At 35.5% G+C, this 8,830-nt stretch overlaps 1 pseudogene; it reads right to left on the bottom strand.

Annotated features, from left to right (window-relative positions):
* Positions 1-5,345: 5,345 nt before the first annotated feature.
* Positions 5,346-7,790, bottom strand: LOC103201672 (annotated as a pseudogene).
* Between the last annotated feature and the right edge of the window lie 1,040 nt (positions 7,791-8,830).

Genomic DNA, 8,830 nt, shown 5'->3' with positions numbered 1-8,830 from the left:
TTTTTCCTTCCTTTTTATCACTGAATAGTACTCCATTGTATGAATGTACATTTTGTTTTCCCATTCACCCATTGAAGGACATCTTGGCTGCTTCCAGTCTTTGGTGATTATGTATAAGGCTGATATAAACATTTGTATGAAAGTTTTTGTGTGGACATAAATTTCAAATCAGTTGGGTAAATAACTAGGAACACAATTGGTAGATATATGGTAAGACTGTGTCTAGCTTTGTAAGAAAGGGCCAAATTGTCTTCCAAACACCATGTTGCACATCCACCAGCAATGAATGATAGTTCCTTTTGATCTTACTGCTTGTCAGCAATTTACATTGTCAGTTGTTTTGGATTTTGGCAATTGGAAAAATTTTGTTGTGGTATGTCATTGTTATTTTAATTTGCATTTCCCTAATAAAAAATATTGAGCATATTTTATATGCTTATTTGTCCTTCCACTATGTGTGGTAATTACCAAGTTTGCAATAAATAGTAGACGAATTGGATTATTTCACAGAATACTTACGTGAAAGCTAAATGCATTGTCACAACAGTCCTCAAAGGTCACATATGCCCACTTAAATATAGTTAAATAACTAAAACTATATTTAAACTATATTTTAACTATACTTTAAACTAAAAACTATATTTAAATATAGTTAAATAACTATATCTGCCTTAAACTATGCACTCTTATGAATGTTGTTGTTGTTAGGTGCCATTGAGTTGTCTCCAACTCATAGTGACCCTTATGCACAGCAGAGCAAAACAACACCTGGTCCCACGCCAGCTCCGTGATCCCTGATACACTTGATCCTATCGTGGTAGCCACTGTGTCCATCCATCTCCTTGAGGTCCTTCCCCTCCTTCGTCGACCCTCCACCTTACCAAGCATGACATCCTTCTCCAGGGAATGGTCCCTTCTGACAACATGACCAAAGTAGGTGAGACAAAGTCTGGTCATTCTTGCTTCCAGGGAGCACTCCAGCTACACTTCCTCCGGGACAGATTTGTTAGTTCTTTTAGCAGTCCATGATACTTTCAGCATTCTTTGCCAGCACCACATCTCAAAAGCATCAATTCTTCTTCAGTCTTCTTTATTCATTGTCCAGCTCCCACATGCATATGAGGTGATTGAAAATAGCATGGCTTTTGTCAGGCTCACCTTAGTCCTCAAGGAGACATCTTTGCTCCTCAGCACTTGAAAGAGGTCCTTTGCAGCCGACTTGCTCAGTGCTATATGTCATCTGATGTCTTGGCTGCTGCCTCCATTGGTGTTGATTGTAACTCCTAGGAATATTGTTGTTATTATTATGTGCCATCTAGTCAGGCTCGACTCATAGCGACCCCTCCTTGGGTTTCCAAGGCAGTATCACTACAGAAGTAGGTTGCCCCATCTTCCTTCTGAGGAGTGGCTTGTGGGTTTGAACTGCCAGCCTCTGGTTAGCAGTCAAGTGCCTTAGGCATTATGCTACCAGAGCTCTCACTCTTAGAAATAGTCACCTGTATAAATATATAAATATATATATTTATGCGTCATTTTTCTTCAGCTAGAATAACATTTCAGAATGAAAAAGTCCTTTTCCCTGAAGAATAGATCCTTGTTATGGAAAAGGATCCGAACATATTTCACAACAGTTACTATTCTCTTCCACCGGTTGGGTCTACTAGGGGATCTTTCTCAGATCTTTATCAGGAGACTCTGGTGAGATAACTGAAGAGAAAACCCTCAAAAGTGTGAGCCCCCATAAACTACAGTCCCAGGGCTTTCTCACTCTCAGGCTAGCCCACACTAAGCTTTCATCAATTTGTCTAAAATTTCCTGGTAATGTTCCTACCAGTTTATGGCTTCAGTGGCTTCTGCTCCAGGTACGCAGACCTCAATCACTATATTTACATGAATGTGTCTTTCTCTCCACGTTGTTGGGTGATGGTTTTCTGTACAACCTCAGCTTTACGACATGTCCAACAAAGGCATCGATTTGCAGTTTTTCCAGTTTTTCTTGGTGTAAAGATAGAAATGATGATTCCCTAGGTCTCTGCATATTATAGCTGAAATCAAGTAGACCTCATCTATCTACTCTTTGCATATGTGTATGTGTGTGTGTATGGCACTTTCCAAATTTCTTATTCTAGCTTTTATTACATTTGTTTAATCATATAATTCATATGTACTTCATAGTCTTTCATCAGATTGTTTTATCATATAACATTCTTGGGTGTGCCACTTCTCCTATCATTTGCATGTAATTATTCTCCTTCATAATGCTTTCTGATTTTTTACTGTTAAATAATTTTTAAGGGTTAGAGAATGAAAATCTGTTTTAAATCCAAAAAACACAGTTTTACAGAAGAGTTTAATATTTGCTTTTTCATGACTCAAGGGGATTTTTAATAATTCTTTATATCTACTTATTATCAAACTAAATGTTAATAAAAAGTGGATCCAAACCTATGATTTATGCAGACCTAGGGAGAAAGGCTTAATGATCTGCTTTCTTAAAGATTAAAGCCAAGAAAAACTTTGGGGAAGTTCTACATTGTCACATGTTGCTATTAGTCATAAATGACTCAATAGTACCTGACAACAGCAACTATAACAGGGTTTGAATTTTGTCTGTTACCTACCCAGCCACATTCACACTCTAGCCACAAAGCCCTGAAGTAATTCTATGTAAAGATTCCTCCAAGACTATTCAAACTCTTCCAAAATATATTTTAGGGCTACATCGTAGGCCATTGTGTAGTTATACTATATTTTGTTTTAATATTTACTTAACATATATAATTTACATTGTTTTCAGCTTTTCACTCTTAATATTGATGAATAGACATAGAATTACTGAGTCAGAAGTAATCAGGGTTTGAATTTTTTAAGTGGTCTGATTTATACTACTGTCTTTTTTATCTTATACTTCTTATCATTGTGTATCATTTTGAACAAAATTTTTTGCACACTTGATTGTTATACAGTGTTATCTGATTCTTAATAAATAAAATAACAATATTTAACTCCTAGTGGAGTGGCTAAGAGCATGTTCTCTTGAGCTATAGTGTCTAGTTTTAGATGCAAGCACTGACTCTCAATAGTTATGAGAATGTGGTGTATTTCTATGTCCAGTTTCTTTTTCCATAAATAGGAATGAGTAGTTCTTAGAAAAGGAGTCCTGGTAGCACAAAGGTAAATCATTCAACTGCTCACTGAAAAGTTGGCAGTTCTTGGAAGAAAGACCGGGCAACTGGCTTCTGTAAAGACCTGGCGATCTGCTCCCATAAAGATTACCAAACCAAAAACCAAACTCACTGCCATTGAGTCAGGTCCAACTCATAGCAACCCTTCCTTGAGTTTCCAAGGTGGTATCACTATGAAAGTAGATTGCCCAACCTTCTTTCCAAGGAGTGGCTGGTGGGTTGAATTGCCAGCCCTCTGGTTAGCAGTCAAATGCCTTAGGTACTATGCCACCACAGCTACCCCATAAAGATTTCAGCCTAGAAAACCCTATGGGGCAGTTGTACTCTATCACCTGGGGTCACAATGAGTTGAGATCAACTGAATGGCTCCTAACAACAGCACCAGTGCTTAAAAGAGAGCTTGGCATATAATAAGTGATCCACATAATTAGTTGTCTGTGGTATTTCCAAATAATATTTTTATATTTATTTCTGAAGATTTTAAGTATGTTTGTTCTTTTACATGAAAGTTTTTCTTTTTTTTTCCCTTTTGGATAAGTCTAACATAGTTTTCTATTGTGGGATTCTTCCATTGTTTCTGCGGTTATACTATTGACATCCTAGAATTTAACAAAATCATTCAAATAATATACAAATTACATAGTAAAAAATGTTAGAATAAAAATGAGCTACTTAAAATAAAGGCATTAAGTTAATGAATAAAAAAGGAAATTGGTGATTTTTCTTCATGTTTCTTCAAAAGACTAGATCATGGATTATTAAATGCCATAAATCATGCATTCAAGTATGAAATAGGATTACCTGTAAGTTGAAAAATAGTTATAGAGTTTGTTACAGATATTTGCAATAGACTTTTTAGCACCAATACTAGTATAGTCAAAACTCATAAATGTGTGAAGTGAAAAAAAAAGTTAACATTTTAGTGACATTTTTAAAAAGTTCACAACATTCAAAAGAAATACTATAGCTGAGAAACGGAATATGACTAAGTTATCTCCAGTATTTGAAAAAAAGGTCAAGAGAATTACATAGCCACTGAATTTAACCACATGTCTGGGAAAGCATTAACCAAACATTGTTCTGATATTATTATAGATGGGGAACAAAAACCAGAGTAACTAAATATATTCAACATCTTCCAAGATGATCATTTCTTAATTTTATTTTTGGCAACTATAAAATAATTTTTTTTTCTTTCTTGTTTTTAATTCAAAATGTTAAAATTAGATGATTAAAAGGACATTGAATAGTTTAAATTGGAGAAACATCATATAATTTTTTAATTATATATTACCAAACTCAAATACTTTTCTTTCTTTATTCATATAGGGTGAAAAATCAAAAGGCATCACTATTCAATACTGATGGCCAAAGTAAAATATAATCACCATATGATGACTCACCAAAAGAAGTTTTCAACTTTAAAACAAATTACATGTATAATGGGTTCAAGAATTCATTTTACATTCATACAGTATTCATGGTATATGAATCACAATCATATTAATAATAAAGTGATTTTTCAAACCTATTAGGAGGAGGCCAGTCAGCTAACTGATTATGCTAAAAATGGAATTGGAAAAAAAAAAATAATGAGGAAGCAGGGAAATAGGTTAAAAATTCAGATTCTTTTGATGACTGGGTCAGGAGATAAATGCAAAGCCAGAGTAGACATATGCAAAATAAATAGATTGTGAACAAGGAACACTGCCAGGAACTTAATGCTAAATAAAACTCATACAACAGTTTGAATAAGGATATAGATGATGGAGTTAGTGAAACTGTCTTGGTTATTTTTTAAAAGATAGGAGTCTGTATACTGTAGTAAAAACTGATTCTTTATTAGGTGAGGCATGAAACACTACAGACTCTAGAGGATAAGTACTAAGTTATCTCTAACAGGAGAATGAGGTGATAGGAAAGAAGCACTAGCACATTTTTATGATGTTACTACATATACTTTTTGTGTGTGCTTTATGCTTCTTTTTAATAGAAATTAAATTAGTAAATATACATAATATAGTGTTTGTTTTCCAACTAGTAGCTTTCAACATTCAATTTTGAGTCTCATGGTAAACGTAGTCCATCATGAAGATATGGTTTGATGAGTGAACAGGGTCACCATCAACCATACTGAACACAAGACAGAAGGGGTTAGAGTTAACCTGAAGCTAACATCATGGAAAAAGAAAACAAACACAGACCCACAATAGCATCAACATGCATTATTAAGCCAAGATTCAATGTTAACCCAACCACACAGATTTCTTCTAAGCCAAGAGTACATGTGAAAAGGGTGACTTTATCTATGGAGCCAAAGTAGAAAGGTTCATCAGGGTGGAATCTGTAAGCTGTGGTGGGGCATCCAAGAATGCCAACAGATTGGCAAAAGCTATCTATTTCAAAGCTGCCAGGACCAGAATGCTGCCCCACTGTATCTTCATTTTGAAGGTCAAAATCATTTAGGAAATCTGGACTTAAGGCTTTTTCACAGGCAATTAATCCATCTGAGTTTTAGGAAAGGTCGGGTCCTTCAAGAATATCTCCTTCATGTATATATGTCTCAATTCTATCATCACCATATAAGTAGTATTCACTTTTACCCATCTGACAAGTCTCTACCATCTCCAGCCACTGTCAGTTATGCCAGCAAAACTTTTTACACTGAATTTTCTTAGCCCATTCTTCATCATATTCCACTATGATGTCTAATGTATTATCACAGACCTTTTGAATTTTGTTGTTTTTATCATTCATCAGGTCTATGGATATGATGGAGCCTGTGTTTCCTTGATTATCACGACTTGTAGCTTGGTTGAAAACCATCTGATAAAAGACATAAGTTATCTGACACACAAATTCATCATGTTCTTGTTGAGCATTTAGCAATTCAATGAGTGCAGGGATTTTCCCAGATTTGGCTACCAAGGCAGCACAAGAGTCATCCATAGATACAGTTTGAATCATTATAAACACTTCTAAAACAAGGTCATCTTCTGCAGCATCTGGTTTTAGGTTACCCTTGAGATAAGGAACTAGCTTGTACTCCTTAAGAACAAATTCCCAGTCTAAGTCTGGGTTGGTTAGATTTGCAAGAGTTCCTAAACATTCTATCAAAACCTTCTCTTCATCACTAGAGATCTAGGCTGCAAGGTCTCCAACATAATCAATACATGAATTTTTAGTAGGTCCACTGTGCTGGGAAATGTTCCTTATCATTTTCATCAGCAATGGATCCTTGACTTTCAGAGCTGTCTTTATCAACATCTTAAGCTCAATTCCTTCACGGATAAGCTATACATTCCTCTTGTTAGCAGGAAGATTAATGCAAAAGAAATGAGTTCTAAGTCAATTTGTTCATCTAGACATTCAAAGAACATCTTCATTAACCGTGGTATACAGTCAGTGTATGCAAACATTGATTTAAAGAGGTCATCTATGCTTCTGTGGTAAAGAATGCACATTGCTATGTGTTTGTAGTTTTCATTTCCTAGAAGTGCCGTGAGTTTGGGAAGCAGTCCAATTTACACCATCTTATTTCTTACTCTTGAGTCAAAGGACAGATTCAGTAAAAGTCAGAGGGTGATATTCAGGAGATCTTCATGTGCACAAGGTATCATTTTTAACAGTTTTTCAACAATATCCATTTCACTCATATCATTTTTATTCTCCATAAAAATGCTGAGTTTCTGCAAGAATGACACAAACAGAATTAGCAGCTCAAATTGTCCCTCATCTTCAGTTCTGTACAAGTAACTTCAGCAAGATTCTGAAGTAAATAAAGAGCAACTCATAAAAGCGGTTCCTGTTTTACCACAAGACCCTGGTATGTTTAAAATGATTTTTCATAATTCTTTCTCAAGGTTTGATTTTCAGGGTCTTCATCAATGGCTTTCTTCTTCTTAGAAAGTTCTTGCCAAAGCTCATATCTTTTGCACTCATGATCAATGATATTCATATACAGAGCTCTAATTTTATAATGGGTGATAAGTCCATGAAACTGAGAATTGCTGGAAAAGAAAAAGAAAAGATGGACAATATATTTGTTGCTAACTCAACACTTTCCTTCCACTCTTCTCTCAGGATGCTTGCTAATGCACCAAGGGCAGTTTCATTCAATAGTAGTTCTTCCAAGTTATCAGGATATCTAACAAGCTGCAGGATCAAAGCAGAACCCCAATCCTTATCAGGAATATCTTCATACAGTAATTCAATGTATTCATCCATGTCATTAATGTTAACAACTTCATCAATCTCCATTCCTTCAAAAGGAGGTGGATCCTTTAGGTTTACTCAATTTTTCTTTACTTGACAGTGCAACACAGTGGTTTTGTAGATGATACAACAGCTTTTAGAGATGAATGAGTTAACATTCTTCAACTACCTTGTGTGCCAGGGAAGTTATATCTGTTTTGGCATTGAGAGTCTTAAGAGGAATGATTTTTTGGCATTCCTTTTGATCTCCCAACATGGGATCACACATTTCTCAAAGAATGGTAGCTTCCATTCCATATTGAACAGTGAGTGCTTTTTCTGATGGATGTACATCAATATACTTCCTCCTTTAACTTTCTTTTTTAGGTATCTGGCATCCTCTCCCTCCATGGTGGCAGTGGCGGCTGCATGGGGAACAGATGAAGTTGTCTGGGGTAGGCAGGCAGGGCTATTTCTGGGGACGATAGGTAAAGTACCCCACATCCAAAGGTGATGACAGTCCTGGGACCTGCAACGTGGGGTAGTGGCTCTGTGGTTAGCACCATGAGGCTGCTGGCTCCTCCCACAGCTCCTGGGCTCCAGAACAATGGAGCTTCCCAAAGCCACCTCTGCGGTTCCCCTGTGATTACTACATATACTTTTAAAGATTTAACTGTAATTATCAACTTCTTGTATGAAAAAAAAAAACAAAAACAAAGAAAAGTCTCTCCATTCAAGTATATGTTTATAGGATTCTCAGACTTTAGTTAGTGCATAGTTTTTTTCAAAACTTTTTTTAATGTCTACATCTGCTCCTTACTTATCAACTATCTCATTATTCAACATTTCACATTGATGAGAATAGTAAAAAAGTCTTCTGACTATTTTGCATATTAATGACATATGTCTGGCAGTAACAAATGCTGAGGTGTGAGACAATACTAAAACTGGCCTTAATGGTAAAGGTTATGCGTCAGCTTTTCTGGCCATGATTCTCGGTAGTTTGGCAATGATGTAATGATGAATTTTGGCAGTTATGTATTGATAAAACTTGGCAGTTTTGCAATGATGTAATTTGGAAGTTACATAAGGAAGTATTCATCCTCCATCTTGTGGTCTGATATGGTCATCCTTCATTTTCACAAAATGACAATTTTCATAAGTTGACCTGATCTTTGGAACCTAACCATGTAGATAAATGAGGACTGTGTTTATATTAAATTTTTTTTACAGTGACATATGTGTATTTAGTTTTGTTAATATTCTAAAGCAACTATGAAGAGTGATATAGGGAGATTTGGGAGCTCTGGTAGCATTGGAAAATGAAAGGTTGGAAATACTTCTACATGTATAGAAGAGATTTTCCTTTTCACTCAGGCAAATATGTACTATCACAACATTCAAGTAATACTATTAAAAATTCACCTATTTACTGGCTTAATAGAGTGTTC

Source organism: Orycteropus afer, unplaced genomic scaffold (assembly GCF_000298275.1).
Source record: "Orycteropus afer afer isolate SDZICR_OR568_19922 unplaced genomic scaffold, OryAfe1.0 scaffold00159, whole genome shotgun sequence".
Classification (NCBI taxonomy): Eukaryota; Metazoa; Chordata; class Mammalia; order Tubulidentata; family Orycteropodidae; genus Orycteropus; species Orycteropus afer.
The sequence above is the reverse complement of the archived record's forward strand: the minus strand, read 5'-3'. Positions and strand labels throughout refer to the sequence as shown.